Source organism: Nelumbo lutea, chromosome 1, assembly GCF_056320005.1.
Source record: "Nelumbo lutea isolate HS-2025 chromosome 1, American lotus-T2T, whole genome shotgun sequence".
In the NCBI taxonomy this organism is placed as follows: domain Eukaryota; kingdom Viridiplantae; phylum Streptophyta; class Magnoliopsida; order Proteales; family Nelumbonaceae; genus Nelumbo; species Nelumbo lutea.
Window position 1 is genome coordinate 176,639,426 of NC_142684.1, and position 18,097 is coordinate 176,657,522.

General features: G+C 33.7%; 1 pseudogene; it reads right to left on the reverse strand.

The window, feature by feature from the left end:
* Positions 1-3,679: 3,679 nt before the first annotated feature.
* Positions 3,680-6,574, reverse strand: LOC148879410 (putative beta-D-xylosidase 2; annotated as a pseudogene).
* Positions 6,575-18,097: the final 11,523 nt, after the last annotated feature.

Genomic DNA, 18,097 nt, shown 5'->3' on the forward strand with positions numbered 1-18,097 from the left:
CATCTCACATAGTCTGTTTGTAGATGATGCAATCATTTTTACTACGGGCTTGAAGAGAGGCTTAAGGAACTTGCTGCAATTCCTAAATGTTTATGAGGAGAATTCTGGTCAATGAATTAACAAACTTAAGTCTTGTTTCATGATTTCTGAGAAGACTCATACACAAAGAGTGGAGTTGATAGCTGAATTAACTGGGTTCTGCAGGAAAATTTTCCTATTCACCTATTTGGGTGCTCTAATTGGAAACAAAAGATTGCGTGTCAGGGACTTTGATTCCTTAATCTGCAAAATCCGAAGAAAGCTCGAAGGGTGGAAATCGAAAATTCTTTTAGCTGGGGGTAAGTTAATTCTTATTAAACATGTTCTCCAAAGTATGCCTATTCACGTCTTAAGCTCTGTTTCACCACCTAAAAAAGTTATACAACAAATCCATAAAATTTTTGCCCAATTTTGTTGGGGTTCCTCAGATTTTGGCCCTAGTCACCACTGGAGAAGTTGGGATCTGATATGTAAGCCATGCAACGAAGGGGGTTTAGGGATTCGATCTCTTTTTGAGGTCATTAAGGCTTGCTGAATCAAAGCTTGCTTCAAACTTATTGAAAATTCATCTTTGTAGGCACAATTCTTTACAGCAAGATATCTAGGATCTAACCCCCTCAGTATAGCGTTACTTAATCCCTGCGCCACTAGATATTGGAAGGAAAATTTTCTAGTAAGAGACATCACTATAGAGATAAGCAAGTGGATAATCGGCGGTGATTCCGTATCTTTCTGGTATCATCATTGGACTGGACACAGGCCACTTGTTTTTGAAACAGACCAAGCAGAGGTGGTGGATTTCAATGTTAATGAAGTTCTTGGAGATGGTGACTCTTGGAATTTTCCAAGTAATTTAAGAGTCCTAGAAAATATTTAGCAGTTGGCCCGCAAGCCCAAAATCAAGCTTACTAATGCCAATGACAGGTTGGTGTGGACAAGAAACTTAAGCGGGTGCTTTTCTACCTCGTCAGCCTGGAATCTTGCAAGAAATCATGGGACAATTGTGAACTGGACCAAATTTATTTGGGAAGCAGGTATCACTAAAAAAATCTCTATCTTCATGTGGCAGTTCATGTTCAAAGCCCTTGCTACTGAAGATCTTATCATAAAGAAAGGGATTAACTTGGTTTCCAAGTGTAGATGTTGTGGCAACCCAAATCAAGAGCCTTTTGACCATTTGTTTTCTATAGGAGTACTGGCCCCAAAGTGTTGGAAGTACTTTGCTGATATTTTTGAGATTCCAATTCATAGGACCCAAGATGTGATAAGCAGGGTCAAGGACTAGTGAAGCCTTTGTACCAAAGACTCCCAACGGAACTAAGTTTTAAGAATCTTGCCTTCAGTCCTATTGTGGGAATTCTAGGTTGAAATATGTGGACACTGTTTTGAAGGGAAGTACCTAGTGGCCAACCAAATTATTATCAGTATTAAAAGTTGAATCTTTGAATTAAACAAATTGGCTCCACCCCTTCGGTTTTTGGAATCTAATATGAGATGGAATGCCACTCTTCAAATCCCAACTAAGTCTATTAAAACCAGATTTGTCAAGTGGATTAAATGGCAACCTCCTATCCAAGGTACAGTTAAGCTGAACACTGATGGAGCCTCTAGAGGGAACTTGGGTTTGGAAGGAGCGGGGGGGGGGTGGTCAGAGATGGGGATGGTAAATTCATTAGTGGCTTTGCTTCCTTCTACGACATATGTTCTTCTTTAGAAGCTGAAGCCTGTGCACTCCGTGATGGTTTAAAGCTCTACTTGGATTTGAATTGGAGTCAAATCTCAATTGAGTGTGATAATAAGTTGTTGGTGGATCTGATTAAAGACTAGAGAACAACTCCCTAGACTATCCACTATCATATGCAGGAAATATCTCTCTCATTGAGGCACACAAATGTTGTCATTTCTCACGTCTATAGGGAAGCAAACAGAGTAGCAGACTCCCTAGCGAACTGGGAAATTGATTTAGGCACCAAGGAGATTTTTACTGAATTCCCCCATTTTCCAAGTAAAACAAAATCCCTCCTCCAGGATGATTTTTTGGGTACCCCCTGTGTAATTTTGTCTTTTTTCTGGGTGGTCTTGAGAGATTTAGGGAATGCTTCCATGACTTGGTTAGGGGCAAGGCAAACTATATCCTCCCCCTTTGCTTTGGATCTTGGTTTTAATAATAGTTTAGGTGGCCTCCCCTCCACTTGGATAAAGTTTGGGGAAAAATAAAATAAATAAAATTTATTGAGAACCTCAACCATCTTCGTACCGGTTATTATCAAAGCCGTACGATGAAAAATGACGATAACCAAACGTCAACAGTACTTGACCAAATTCATTCTTGGGATCCAGATTTGAATCCGTCTCGGTCGGCACACTGTGATCAGTTCAGGGGGTTTTCACTTTTCAGCTTAAGAATGAAGTGTAGTTTAACGACATGACTTGTCGATCAGCAATAGAGTGAAGGAGGCGGCTGCTGAGGTGTGGTTCGAAATTTAATCTTCTAATTAGAAACACGTACGACGACGATGGAATATTGAGTTCAATAATGGATTCTAGTGAAGTTCTGCTTTCAACAAAATTCTTTCCTGATTATACCCCAAAGGGGCCAGTTATGGTGCAAGTGAGATCGTAGTCTCAGAGCAATGAAAAATGCTTTCAAAGAAGCATCTAACCAAATTTAGTTATTGCATGAAGTCTAAATTCTACGCGGAAACTGGAAAGCTCTGGGGGGGGGGAGAGTGAGAGAGTAAAAATTTGATATTCTGAGTGAAAAAAGAAGAATTTGAATATATTGGAATTCTCTCACGATCACGAACGACGTTAGTTAGGTGAGGTGAGGTGTTTGTATTTGCATCAAAATAAGTACAAGAGATATATTTGTTGCTAACTCATCCTCACTGATCGGTGGTCAAGTGAGTTGATTGACCGAATTGATAAGGATTATCAATAACAATGAGAAATAAACGAAATTTTCTATAAAATCAGTCAAAAATTAAATCCTTAATTGGTGAAGATTTAAGTCTAAACTCAATATAGTTAATCCACTGAACTTTGGTTTTGAGCAAACTTCTTTTCTAGCTAGCAAGTACCGGCCGGTAGTCCAAAGTCCAAAAATGAAAAATGATATTTACTGTGAAATATATGAAAAATTCATTATTTTCTCAGTTTTGTGTCAATACAGAAACTGGTGGTGACAATTCATTGAGTTAGCGCTAGCGATCAAATAGCCCAGCTGGTAATTAGTAAACCTGCAAAAAGGAATCTTAGGTGCCATCATATCACTACCATTTCTCAAATTTCAACACAACTCGTCACACATTCAAGAGCCCATAATAGCACTAAACATGTATGGAAATTGACGATCACGTTAAAGTACTTATAATTAAAATCAATTTCCAAGAATGTACTTGCAATTTCATGGCAACAAAGAATTAATAGAAGTAAATAAAGACTACTTCTCCCTTTTCACCAATTCATTCTATGACATTTTAGTACTAATGAATTAAAATAAAAACACAAATTCTCCAATTTCACTAATTTACACTATATTATACCTACAAATAAAATCCCCTAACTAAAAATGACAATAATTTTGATTAACTTCCTAATCAACTATGATCTATATGCTATTACTATATATTAACTTAATTTAATGCCCCTCAAAATTCACTTCAACTTGAACTGAAGACTCTCCATCTCCAACAACGATCATGTGCTCTCTAGCCGGAAGAAGATGATAAGCATTGTTCTCAACAATTATCAAATTCTTACTAGCATTGAATGAAAATTTAACATTTTGGGTTTCACCTGCTCTTAGGAAAATCCTCTCAAACCCAATTAATTGCCTCTGATGTGTTCTTACGATACCGACTGGAGAATTGGAATAAACCATAACAACATTATTTCCATCTAATATTCCATTGTTCCGGACTTGAACAACAACCTCAAACTCATAATCAACATCACAACTCACATCATCCACTAAAACAGCAGAACACGGGGGTCTAAATGAATCTTCCTCATAAGTAACGTCTCAACAATGTTGATTATTCTGCAGTTTAATATCAATAGACCCTCCTGGGGATGTTATTTCATAGCTGAAATTGGTATAGCTCAGGCCATATTCAAATGGGAAAACAGTTGTTTCATTGTAGAATTTGTAGGTTCTTCCGGGATAACCCAACTTATCATTAGGTCTTAGCTGCATGGGTGACATCGACAATGCATTCACATAATCAGCTGAGTACGAGGTAGTTGGTAATTTTCCTCCTGAAACATAAAAAATAAAAAAAAAAATCAATGTAATTATTAAAAACAACTATATTATATAAGTGGTCGGCCAGGATTTTAGTTAATTAAAGTGAAAAAGAAAAAAAAAGAAAAAAAATAAAACCCTACCAGGACTGTATTTTCAAAAAACAATGTCAACAATGGCACGTCCACCTTCCTCATCAGGATAACCAGCCCAAAGAATGGCTCCAATGTTAGGGTTGTTCTTAGCAAAAGAAATGTTGATAGAGCCAGAGCACATTAGCACAAGAATAGCAGGACCCTTGGCAACGGATGCAACTTGGTTCACCAGTTGGGTTTGGTAGCCAGGGAGTAAGAGATTGAGGTGATCCACAAACTCGGCCTCAATTGACAAATCCAACCGAACAACAACAACAGTAGCATCTGCCTTCTTTGCGGCTTCCATGGCTGAGAAAATGAAGCTATTATTCTTGCAAGCAACATCGGCATATCCCTTCTCATGAGTAAGGTTACCAAATGCGGAGAGATCATCTTTAGGAGAAACGTACTGCATGGGATACCTATACACACAGACACAGTTTGGATGCATATATAATGAATATCCTAATGAATCTATATTATTTAACAAAACAAAATAAAATTAAGCAATTAATTATCTTTAATTAAGGGAGAAGGGAGAATTAAAGCATTAATTTGATAATTAATAAATAAATTAGCTATATTTATATAATACCTGCATAGTTTCCAAGCATGGATATGGTAGCATTGGCATGGGGTCCAATGACAGCAATGTTTTTATGGGTATTAGTGTTGAGAGGCAAAGAGTTGTTGTCATTATTGAGTCATGTAAGATGGGCTACCATCAAAGTATCCAAACCACATAAAGACTGCTCAACGCCTTGTCTATCTCCCTTTCACTAATCATTCCCTTTTTGCTGGCCTCCACGCCATGGCTGGAGTAGTACCACCCACATTCCAAGTCCAACCCTGAGATTAATGAATATTACATTAATATTCATCCATCCATCCATCAATAATTTATTAATTAGGAAGTAGTTGTGATTGATTAATTTGGGCTAGTGTGGAGATCGATCCACTAGTACTTACCTGCATGCATCGACTGAGAAATGGCTTCACCAAGACATTTCATATCGTTCACAATGGTATCGATTGAATAACAATCAGACACGATGTACCTTCATTCAGAACAATAATAAATCACTTGTGAATATAATATATATTGTTAAGAGTTGTTATATATGAAATATATATAGGCCAGTCACCCAATAATTAAGTTAGTCTAATTAACTACGTACTTACCCATGAAGACCCCATTCGCCTCTTACGGTCTCCTTCAAGAGATTTGGATCAGAACAAGTGGGGATGCCATTAACACGATTAAAAGAGCACATAATACTACTGACATCACCTTCTTTGACGCACATCTCAAACGGACGTTGGAACGTTTCCGTCATGTCTTGCTCCGTAACCTTCACAAGTTGAGATCGATCGATGAGAATTATATAACTTATTACTTTTTTTTTTCTTTATATATCAACATTTAATTAATTTCATGACTAATCACTAGTGATGATGTTATTATTCTTACCCTTGCATCGAAAGTGTGGCGATCAACTCCATTCCAGTGATCAATATCATAAGCAGTAATGTGTTTACAACATGCAGACACCTTGAGAGGCCTGGAGTTCAAGTCTTGTGCGAACTCCCTCTCCCTCCACATCTTGCAGCCCTCTCACATAGTTCACAGCATAAGTACCCCCAACAAATGGGTCTTCACCTGGTGTCTCCATCACTCTTCCCCATCTGGGATCCCTTGCAACATTGATGTTTGGGCTCCAGTAAGTCAATCCACCATGACCCAAGTTGAACATAGCTCTGGCTTCAGTGGACGCAACCTATAACTCAACACAAGTACGTAATACAATAAATCATTCATTCATTCGTCGATGATCGAGAAGAAAATTTTCAAAATTTCGATCCATTTATAATGCCCAGAAACAGAACTACTTGAAAGACGCATGCAGTACTGAAGTGTGTGTGTGTGTATCACCTGGCCTATAGTCTTCCAGAGAGAAGCATTGAAGGATGCTGTGGTGAGAATGACGGTCGGAAAGCTTGTTGCACCGGGAACAACATCATAAAAAATAACTCCGGGACCTACGTTGGCAACACCATGAAGAGCCTCCGACCACCATTGGTACTTGGGTAAGCCATGCCTTTCGACCTCTGCTGCACGGTGTACTAGCTGCTTAACCTTTTCAGATAGAGACATCCTATCGACCAAGTCTTTTATCCTAACATCCAATGGAAGCGACTTGTTGCAAAATCCTAATTTGGAAACCTCAAAACCTGGGCTGGCCATTCTAGTAGGATGGCATACGAATGTGAAGTTACTGCCATTGCTGCCGCCTATGTGAAGATGGAAAGTATCTTGTTGCACTAGCAGAAACGAGAAAGAACGCCAGAGAAAGACAAATGATAAGACTTAACTTCGCCATCTTAATTGGAACGCTTCACACAAATGAAAATAATGAAAAAATATGTTGCTTCAGTGTGTATTTATAATAACACAAATCACATGAGTTTCTTAGCCTAACCAACTCAACAAACTGATAAACTTCTCTTATCCAGAAAAAAAAAAAAAAAAAATTCAATCTAATCCATTTTGGCGGGATCTCAATCATTATCGACTAGGTTTAGTTTCCTAAAATGGGTAAAACATGAAAATACCTCCCTTGAATTTTCTGTTAGTCTCTTGATGAAACTTGGATGGGAAAATCTATCTATTTAATATATATATTGAAACAAGACGGTCAAAAATTTTCTCGTTTTTTAGATTTTTTTATTTTTTTATTCCATGTCATTTTTGAAATAACAATGAAATGCACTTTCAATTCCCAATAACCTAAATAATCTCTTTTCTTAAAATTTATCCCAAAATAATTCCCCCACTTTCTCCAAAATTATCTCTACTTCCTATATATCTTCTAAATTAACTCCAATTCTTACTTATCTCCAAAATTATCTCTAATTAAGTAGAGAATTCCTCCCCTAAATTATCTTTAATTCCGATTTATCCTCTCCCCTATTTTTTATCTATATCTATTTAAAGAAAGTTTAGATTTAAAAATTTAAGAATTATTTAAATATTCTAACAAAAATATATAATACTTTAAATTATTTATTAAAAACACAAAAAATAAATTTCTATTTTTACAAATATATCACGAAATTATGTACTAACAATTTAAATTATGTTTTTTCGGATTACAAATTTAAATGTTTTCAAATATTTAATAATATATAATATCTTTAAATAAATAAAATTAAATTAAAAAATTAAATATTGTATATATTATTTAGGTATTTAAATAACTAAATATTTATCAAACTAGATTTTAAAAAGTTAAAAGAACAAAATTATGTAATAATTTAAAGAACTTTCTTCAAAGTAGAAAAATAATGATAACACAATATTGAAATTAATAATATTTTAATATATTACAAAATTAATAATGAAATTATGTAATAATAGTATAAATTATGATTTTATGGATAATTAAATTCAATAAATAATTAATATTTTATATTTAAATATTTTTACATATTATTTAAGTATTTAAATAACAATATATTTAACATAACAAGATTTTAAATAGTTAAAATAAAGAAATTATGTAATAAATTAAAATTTTCTGAAAAATAGAAAAATAATTATAACATAATATTGAAATTAATAATAATTTAATATTTTTACATAATATTGAAAATAACTAAATTCACTTATATCAAGTAATAATTTGAGAAAATAACTTTCAAAAAAATAATATATATTAATAATAATTTTAAACTTTTAATTTGTATTTATTATATAATTATATATACTAAAATTAATATTTATTGTATTTCAATAATTATTTGTTGTTTTTTGTAATAAATGTATTTTTAATGATTATGTATATATTTATTTTGTTTTGTTACACAATAGAAAACTTTCAATAATTATTGGAGATTAAAATATTGTTTTTTATCAAAGATGAGACTATTAATGCTGAAATTATGAGTGTTCAGGAGTTGGTTTGGTTTGGTCATAGGCTAGCCTTTTTGTGAAAATTAACCCGCTCAAGTTGTATTGGTTTGGGTCGACTTTTTGGTTTAGTCAGTTTGTTCAAAAGATTTAAACATAAAAATTTAATTTATTTTTAAAAATTATAGTGAAATTATTAAAAGTAAATTTAATAATTAATTTTATGATATAAAACATTTTAGACTAAGAAATATGGAAAATTTCTCACTTTCTATATTAAAATTATATTTAAATATAAAATATTAATATATATCCATGGTCAGGTCGTTCAATTTTGGCTAGTTTACAAATGGCAAAAGTGAAACTGATCCAACTTGGTTGAATTGGAAAATTGTTTAACCAAAGCAACCTACAATACTAGAAAACTGACCAAATCGGGTCAAGTTGATCGGATTGGTCAGTTTCACTAATTTGATGAATAAACCTAAGTGAAATTAATTATCGTTATTTTTGTAGTATAAAAAATTTATTAAAAGTAGTATATAAAATATGAATAATTATTAATTATTTAAAAAGTTGAAAATATAAAACAATTGTATACTCTAATCTTATGTGTTTCTATTAGGGTCATTTACTAAAACACACCTTATAGTTTTAGATATTTACTTAAACCTACCTACCTACTATTTTCTTATTTTTTCTCATTTATTATTTTTTATTCCATGCCACTTTGTAAACAACCAATGAGATGCACTTTTCCAATAACCTAAATAATCTCTTCTCCTAAAATAGCTCCTAAACTACCTCCCCCACTATCCCTTTCTCAAAAATTATCTCTAAATCCTATTTATCTTCTAAATTATCTCTAATTCCTATTTTTCTCCAAAATTGTCTTTAATTTAGTAGATAGTTTCTCTCTAAATTATCTCTAATTCCTATTTATCCTCTCCCTTACTTTTTATCTATATCTATCTAAATAAAGTTTGGATTAAAAAATTTAAGAATTATTTAAATTTTCTAACAAACTTATATAATAACTTTTAAAATATTTATTAAAAATACAAAAAAAATTGTACTTTTACAAAATATATCATGAAATTATGTACAAACAATTTAAATTATGTTTTCTCGATTAGCAATTTAAATGTTTTTCAAATATTTAACAATATGTAACAGCTTTAAATAAATAAAATTTAAATAACAAAATAATTAAATGTTTTATAGAGTATTTAAATATTTAAATATTTAAATAACTAAATGTTTATCATAACTATATTTTAAAATTTTAAATTAACGAAACAATGTAAGAATATTTTATAGAATATTTAAATATTTATCATAACTATATTTTAAATATTTAAAATAATGAAACAATGTATTAAATTTAAAAAGTTTCTTTATAGTATAAAAATAATTATGACATAATATTGAAATTAATAAAAATTTAATATATTACAAAATTAATAATGAAATTATGTAATAATATAATACAAAATTTAAATAACTTATGTATTATTTAAGTATTTAAGTAACTAAATATTTTAAATAACAAAATATTCAACATAACTAGATTTTAACTAGTTAAAATAAAGAAATTATGTAATAAATTTAAAAAAAAATCTGAAAAATAGCAAAATAATTATAACATAATATTGAAATTAATAATAATTGAATTATCTCTATTTCCTATATATCTTCTAAATTACCTCTAATTGCTATTTATCTACAAAATTATCTCTAATTTAGTAAAGAGTTTCTATCCTAAATTATCTTTAATTCCTATTTATACTTTTTATCTATATCCATCTAGAGAAAGTTTGGATTTAAAAATTTAAGAATTATTTAAATATTCTAAAAAAATTATATGATAACATTAAAATATTTATTAAAAACACAAAAAATAAATTTATAATTTTATAAAATATATCACAAAATTATGTACTAACAATTTAAATTATGACTTTTTGGTTTATCAATTTAAATGTTTTTCAAATATTTAATAATATGTAATAGCTTTAGATAAATAAAATTAAATATTTGCTAGATTATTTATATATTTAAATAACTAAATATTTATCATAACTAAATTTTAAAAATTAGATTTATGATATAAAATATTTTAGACTAAGAAATATGGGAAATTACCCACTTTTTCATATTAAAAATTATATTTAAAATATAAAATATAAATATATATCCATGTTTGGGTCATTCAATTTTGGTCGGTTTACAAATGGACAAAGTGAAACTGATCCAACTTGGTCTAATTGGGAAATTTTTTAACCAAAACCGACCAACTTCGGTCGGTTTCTTTAGTTTGGTGAATAAACCTAATTAAAATTAATTATTGTTATTTTGTATTGTAAAAAAATTATTAAGAGTAGTATATAAAATATGAGTAATTATTTAAAAAGTTGAAAATATAAAACAATTGTATACCTTATAGATTACATATTTACATAAACTTAGCTTATAGTTTTCATTTTACTAAAACATCCCATTATATTTTACAGCTTATTTACTTAATCAACATTTCATTAGGGAGTGTTTGTTTTGCCATTAGGCCCATGATTTTTTATTCCAAAATTACCCTCAACACTTTTTTTGTATAGAAAACAAAATTGACCAAATAGAGTGGTTGTCCGTATCTTATTAAGAGCAAAAATGGTATTTTTATTTTCTTTTGATTAAATTTATTTAAATGAACATTAGGGTCAACAATGTCATCTAATGGAAGATTTATTAATTCCATTGCAAATTATAAGTGGTGTTTAGTAAAGTGCTAACTATAGGGTATATTTTAGTAAATGAGAATTTCTATTGTTTAGCTTCGCTTAATAAATCATGTGCATTGCACGAGTCCCCCACTAGTGTAATGTAAGATATTACAACAATTGTGTGCTTAAGGTGACAGGTTCAGTGCGAGAAGATGGGAAGTCAGAAGTGTGTGATCAGAGATATCCTAATCAAGGTTTAAAATTTCGATACAATATGCCTGATACGGGCATATCATATCATATATTTTAAAAACAGATATAGGATACGCATGGGAATCGTGTGTATCGTCTTTTTTCATGCACATCGGACCCGTATCGAGGCATATCGGAGGTGTATCGGGGTGTATCTGTAGCGTATTGACGAAAGAGATAAGGCCAAAAACCAAAAAAAATAAAGGATAAGTAAGATTCTTTCACCCCCCAAATGACTCTAAAACTCCAAACCTTATTCCTAGAGCGCTGGATTTGCAAAATTTTGCAAGAAACAAGTACAAATCATTATTTTTTTTTGAAGATTTTTCAAAATTTGAAAAAATACGATAAAAATAGGTAATTTTTTTATTTTTTTATAATATCTTATGATTTCTTTTTTCTTGAATGTATAAATTTATGTTAATCTACATTTCTTACATCCAAAATCACATTTTTTGTGTTATTTGTAGATTTATGGAAATTTCATGAGATATTTGGGGAAAATATAAATTAACAAAAAATTTGAAAATATAATTTTTTTCTTTGCGTATAAAAACTGAATATGTTTTGGATCTATAGATTTATCTATCACATCCATAGAGCAATTGAAATTTCTTCTTTAATATTTTTTTTGATTTTTTATATTTTTAGAATAAAAATAAATAATTAACTAATTATATTTTATCATTAGATCACAATGATTGAATATATTATAATTCTATGGATCATCTATTATATATTCCACAAGGCAATTGGAATTTCTTCTTTAATAAATATTTTTTTGAATATATTATATAATGTTTATTTACTTTTTTATATTTTTGAAAATAAATAATAAATAGTAATTATTTAAATAATAAATAATTATTATGTATATTTTCACCTAAAAGTTGTGTTAATGCATATTTTATGATTGGATAAGAGAGTTGGTTTTTTCCCATCCCATTAAACATTACAACTTAAGAATTATAATTTATAAATTATAGTTTAGGATTTTTAATGAAATTATAATTAGCTACAATATATTTCTTCATAAAACCATTAAAATATATTAATTTAATGTATATACACCTCATTTAGGTCATATTTAGTGTTGTTATGTATTTTTATGATTTATTAAAGTATTTATAATGTTTCAAAGCGTATCTTAGTTTTTCTCTGATACACATGCGTATCCAAAGCATATCTTGATACGTCTCTTAAAATTGCCTTTTCGATACACTTGACGTTTCCGATACTTTAATCTTTGATCATAATTCCCAAATCATCAGTTTGTCAAGGCTGCAGGGATGAAGAAAAATGGAAGAATCCATTATAGTGGGCAGTGAGCTTGGGAGAAGAGTACAAAGCTCCAAGAACCAAGTGGACCGGATAGGGACTGTTATGGGGTCCGGTTCTTGGGTCAAATGGTCCAATCGTCCGGTTTAAATGGATGGCCCACTCTGACAAAAAAAAATATAAAACAAAAACAAAGAAGTCCAAAAACCATTATCCAAGTCAACGATTTGATGGCTTCAGTCAACGGTAAAACAATGCTAAGATATCCAAGTCAATGACAATAATCATTTTTGGAAGTTTGTTCGGCAATGGGCGGTGATTCATCCAATGTCCAAATAAACTTTTTTTTCTCATATTGTCCTTACTTTGAATTTAATGTATAAGGACGTTTTGGCAATTTCAACATCTCCGTTAGTGGAAAGGTTAACGGATCTAGAAAAAAAAATTGTCTGAGAATAAAAAAAAACAAACCTAATAATATAGAGATTCGAACAAGAAAATAAAATAAAGAAAAAATAGATCTAGAAACAAAACAAAAGAAAAGTAATACTAAAATAAATATAAATCGGATCTAGAAAAAAATTAATTAAAAATTCAAAAATCATTATTCTACCAAAAACAGAGTTTGAAAATAAAAATCAAAAATAAAAAATAAAATGGGACGACTACACCTAAAACACAATCCAATTTCTCTTCTCTTCTCTTTTCTTCCGTAGTCCGACAATGCTCTGATACCCCACCTTTCGCTATTACATCCTACAAAATCAAAGAGAAATAATAATTAAAATAAGATTATAGATCAAGTAATCAAACAAAAATAAAAAAAAAAATTATGAAATAGATCCGGACAAAGCAAATAAAAAATTTTCTCCATTGCTCCCCTGGCAACGGCGCCAAAAAATTAGCGTATCCAGAAGTGTGTCGTTAACCTCTTCGGAACACTAATTTAGAAATTTATAGATTTTTTCAATCCTCACGTAACTTTAAACAATGTAGTATGTGGTGAGGAAGGGGTCGAACCCACAGAGAAGTGAGGGAAAAATTATTATTCTTTGCTATGGACAAATAAAAAGAAAATGGAACTGGGAATTGTAGAAAATAAGAAAATAAAATCTATTAATGCTGTAATTAAATGTTTGGAATTAAATAAGACAGTAATTAAACTTCGGAAAGAAAAGAACACTAAAATCAACAAAAGAAATAAATAAAAATGATCCCAAAATTCGGATCCAGTGGCGGTAGCTATAGAATGGATGGATGGCTTGCAGGAACCCCTCCTGACAAGATCTAGGCGTCATTCCCTTCTTTAGCCCTCGAACCCCTCGAGACACCTTAGCTTTGAATTGGACAAATTTGGATATGCAAAACACACAAATGAATGGAAATAAAATCTAAAAGATTGTTGAAATAAAAATAGCATGAAAGAAAATAACGAAAATAAAAGGATGATTGATCATATCCAGTGGCGGTAGTTGTAGATTGGTTGGACTGCTTGTAGGAACCCCTCATGACAAAAGCTGGGTGTCATTCCCTTCTACAACCCTTGAACTTCTCAAGAAACCTTAGCCTTGTGAATTGGGTGAATTGACCAACCCCTTCTCCAAAGCCCTTAAGGTCCTTTTTATAGAGAATGATGGATAAAACTAGGATTAGAGAGAAAGAGGGGGGCGACTACTGGGTTTTTGCAGAACTATGGGCACCCTAGGGTTTAGAATGGAAGGGTAGAATTATTCTAAGTTGATCATAAGTTTGAAAAAAAAAGGAGAGGGCACCCAATTCTATTTAGAGCTGAGATTTAATGGCTAAAGTTTGAATGGTGAAGATTAGAAGTAGGTGGCTCCCTAGGGTTAGAATGCTAAAAAGAGAGTGCCCTAGAATGGATGGTGGAAATTAGAAGGGATGGAATGTGAGGATTTAACAGTTAGGGGCATCTAGGGTTTGTTAAGGATGAAAAGAATGAGTGGAGAGGCGCTCTAGGGTTTTCTAAGTTGAGGGGAGTATGCTAATACGGTAGGAGGGGCATTATTCTAGGTTTAGCAGATAGGAGGCACCTTCCTGTGCTTAGTTTTTCATAAAAACACCCCCAGTCTCAGCTGTACTTCACACCAGCTTCCCAAAAATTGCATTTCAGCCTTGAAACTCCCCAGTTTTTTCCAAGATTTGCACAAAGACTCTCAAAGGTCACAATATTAAATTTAATTGAGAAAATGGGATATTTTGACTATTTTAAGGCCGAAAATCCCCTGAAATGATGTCTTTAAGGCATCAAACTTCAAAATTATTAATAGTGCTTTTGATTTTAAATATTTATTAATAAGAAATGTACAGTGAGATAGAGTACAAAACTGATTGAATCAAGAGAGAAAGATGATTGGACTTGATTTATTTTCTAATTTTGTTGGACCTGATATCATTATGCAAAGATACTTAAATTTGCAATTTATTTGTATTTTTTATTTTTATTCTTGTACTTAATAATGTTACAATTAGTATTAAATGTTTAGGGCTGCATGGAGTTAGTCCATTTCAAAACTATTTCACAGTTGTTTGATATAATCGGTTCTTATCAGGTCAGACCCCATTGTCCTGATAGGATCCGGCTCAGTACCAAAACAACCTAATTTTTTATTGGTTTGGGATGTCTCTGAATGGGGATGAAATTTCTTAACAAATGCTAATAGGAGCCTTGGGAGATGGGATTATTTATACAGGGAGGAGGGCACTGGGTAGCCCCTCCACCAATCTTAATTAGCTTTCCTACATTACTTGCTTCCTAAGTTGGGGGCAAGGCCCAAGACTCCTTGTTTAACCACACATGACTGGAACTCTAGTTAGTCTAGAACATGCATTTTAATTGATACACGTACACAGTACACCGAGTCCCAAAATTTTGCCATGTGTTAAATGTTTATAAATGAAATCTCCAAGAGAAGAAAACTTTGGCAGTCACATGTGAAAAGTTCTATTTGCAAAGATTAAATTCCTCAAAAAGGAGTAGAGGAATCGGTTAATAATTAATATAATGGTTTTTAAAATCGAACTCGACTGGACAGTTGGACCAGAAAAACCGGTAACCATTCAGCCCCCTGTGTCTGGTTATACTGTAAATCACTATTTCCTAAATAACCATTGAAAAGGTCATAAACTGTTCGACCCGGACAAAAAACGTCAAGCAACCTACAGGCTTCGCGGATGCCAAAAAACACGCTAAACCATTTTTGGTCTCGAAGGTCGTGTAGTCGGTTTTCTTAGGAGCCATTGGATTGCTTTGATCTTGATCGTTGCTTCTTCGATACAGTGGCTATAAATAGGGGGCCCCGAGACTCATTTCCTTCGTCACTAGCTTACCAGTCTTCGATCTAAGGTCGTGCTTAGCTTCTTTAGCTCGGGTTTTCTAGTTCACCACTTTCTTCCAGTTCTGTTGTCCCTCTTTGGTGAGTCTCCCTTCGCTTTTCTTTTTAGTTCGGTTCTGTTCCATGTCTTCCTCTAGCTTTGATAGTCTTTTAAATGAGGTCGAGGAGGGTACCTCGGCCCAGGTCGATAGCCAAGACGAGGCTACTTCGGGCTCAGTGGTATTCCGTGGCCTTCCCGAGGTATAGGAACCCCGAGAGGCGTGAGAGGCCTTGGGTAGTCTGGCATCCACTTCTCATCAAGGTCGGGTGGCAGACAACTTTAGCCCTTCAACAATGACCTTGGACTGGCTTCAGGCTTTAGTACGCCGGTACAACCTCCCGAGAGAGCTCTCCTACAGTCTCCCCTTAGGTAACTTCCCTTGGGAACACGATCACAACGAGATCGCGATTTTTGAAGAGCAGCTCGTGGCTGGTCTTTGTCTTCCTTTGCACCCCTTAATTGTAGAGGTCTTGAAGTCTTTTGATATTACCATAGACCAGTTACACCTGAACTCCATCCACAACGTAGTAGGGACCATCTCACCTTTTTACGAGTAGTGTCTTCCCCTCAACCTCGAGATCATTTCTTCTATTTTGTCAATTAAGAAAAACTCTTCTTTTGCACTTCCCTAGCATAGGAGAACCTATTACCTGTCTCCTCGCCCGGGCTATAAGCTATTGCATGAACTCCCCAATAGGATCCCGGCCTGGAAACGGGATTACTTCGTGGTCCGTATCCCCGAGGGGTGGTCTTTCCCAACCCATTGGAGGCCAGCGATTCAGGATTCTGGTGTTAAATTGGACCTGAAGACAAGAGAGACGCTCAAGTCTTGGGTGGAGTTCAGCTTCCTCTATGCGGACTACCTTGCCGAAGACAAGCTCGTGCAGGTCAACTTGAGTCCTGGTAGGTCACCTTGGGTTTGTCTTTTTAAGGTTCTGATTAGTTTATAGCTAATCTTATTGTTTGTTTTTGCAGCTATCATGCCGGTTAATGGAGAAAGTCTTTTGAGGAGCTCCCAGAAGGGGAAGAAGAGGGCTCCTGAAGTCTTAATCGTGGAGTCGGTCTCCACTGTGCCTCCCCAGGAAGAAGCTCGACCTGCTGCTCCCGAGGAGGTTACAGATGAGGCCCACCATGAGGGAGCTCATCCCTAAGAACCGGAGAGCTCGTCCACACCCGTGGAGGCGGATACTACACCAGAGGGTACTTTTCCGAGCTTGAAAGAGAGCATTATGGACCACGTGCAGGCCATGCGTAAGAGTCAGGGTGCTGTCTTTCACGACGAAATCGCGAAGTGGGCAAAGATGTCTCTAGGCCGGCTTTTGGGACTAGTCAGCAACCATTGTATGGTGGTAAGCGTTCTGCCTTTTTCTTCTTTTTCCCTCTTATATATATATATATATATATTACTGACACCAGCTTTCTTTTGGTAGGCTAACTTTGCTGGCCACGCGTTGGCCTGCCAATTGGCAATTAGTATAAAGGAAGCTCGTGATGCTAAGGCGGAGGTGCAGAAGCTCCATCGCGAGTTGGACCTGACTTGGGGTGAGGTACATAGAGCAAAAAAGGGGGCTGAGGCCCAAAAGCAGCTGATCTTGTCCCAAGAAGGGCAGATCTCCACACTGGCTGAGGAGAAGGAACGACTTTAGTGAGAGGTCACGAGCCTAGAGGCCACGGTCAGAGAGCGCACCGAAATCTTTGAGGCCGCCATCGTAGAAGAAAGAAAAAAGGACATCGAGAGCTTCAAAGAGTCCTCGGAGTTCGAGGCCTTGCAGATCGAATATGGCTCGAGCTCCTATCGCTCTGGGTTCAAGCTGTGTTGGTACCTGGTCTGACAGAAGTTCTCTGATCTTGATCTTGGCGGCATTACGATGACAAGCTTAGATTCTGGGGTGGCCAAGGCAGCGGATGAGGAGCCCGACTCTCCTGGGGAGGAGAGTGATAACGAGGTTGAAGTGGTGGACCCCTCCATTTGATAGCTTGTTCTTTCTCTTTTTTCTTTTTTGAATTGTGGATGTACTCCCCGGGGCCGTTGAGCTCGGGTTGTAGTGAAGTTCCTGCACTTGAACTTTTTGCTAATGAAATATTCTGTTTCTGAGTAATCCTGAGTGCGAAATAATTCTAAGTGTGA